The sequence below is a fragment of the Pelobates fuscus genome, chromosome 2, assembly GCF_036172605.1.
Source record: "Pelobates fuscus isolate aPelFus1 chromosome 2, aPelFus1.pri, whole genome shotgun sequence".
NCBI lineage: Eukaryota > Metazoa > Chordata > Amphibia > Anura > Pelobatidae > Pelobates > Pelobates fuscus.
In genome coordinates this window covers 17,955,399-17,956,039 of record NC_086318.1, presented here as the reverse complement: position 1 = coordinate 17,956,039, position 641 = coordinate 17,955,399, and the positions used below count along the sequence as shown (strand labels likewise).

Here is a 641-nt window from a genome sequence, read left to right as displayed (position 1 = left end):
TCGAGCCCAATTTTCTGGCCAATCGGTTGACAACGGAATGAAGAATGAACTTCCTGTTCACTTCTGATGATGTTTTACGTGCTTTTGATGAAGTTTCAATTGGAAAGCACCGTCATAGATATGACGTCACCCTTCCTTTTAAACATGGTTTTGTGAAGGGTCTCCACCTATGTTAATCAATTTGCAGTCACCGTATTTGCGTTTGAAAGGTAACTATTTTGTGCTCCTTTTTTGCTTCTCGGTTAAAAAAACTCGGTTAAAAAAAGTGTCTCAAAACGTCCCTGGGTGGGCTTGAACCACCAACCTTTCGGTTAACAGCCGAACGCGCTAACCAATTGCGCCACAGAGACTAAGCACGTGAGGCGAGAGAGCTACGTGGACTAACAAGATTTTGCTCTCACAATGTCTAAATGCTTTTTCAGAGGTTACGGCATCCTCTGCTTTCAAATGCAGCTATGGTTCTTTATCTGCATGCAAATGTAGGTGGAGCCAGCTTCTCCCTTTCAAAATGCACAGAGAAAGGTGTGACAGCAGCAGAGTGGCGCAGCGGAAGCGTGCTGGGCCCATAACCCAGAGGTCGATGGATCGAAACCATCCTCTGATAAGCAATTTGTTTTTGTTCAAATTTGTAATTCCGTTGG

The 641-nt window shown here is 44.3% G+C and overlaps 1 non-coding gene across 1 annotated transcript; it reads right to left on the bottom strand.

The window, feature by feature from the left end:
* Positions 1-276: 276 nt before the first annotated feature.
* TRNAN-GUU (transfer RNA asparagine (anticodon GUU)) lies at positions 277-350 on the bottom strand. Its single transcript has one exon. It is a non-coding gene; the product is annotated as a tRNA-Asn (tRNA).
* Positions 351-641: the final 291 nt, after the last annotated feature.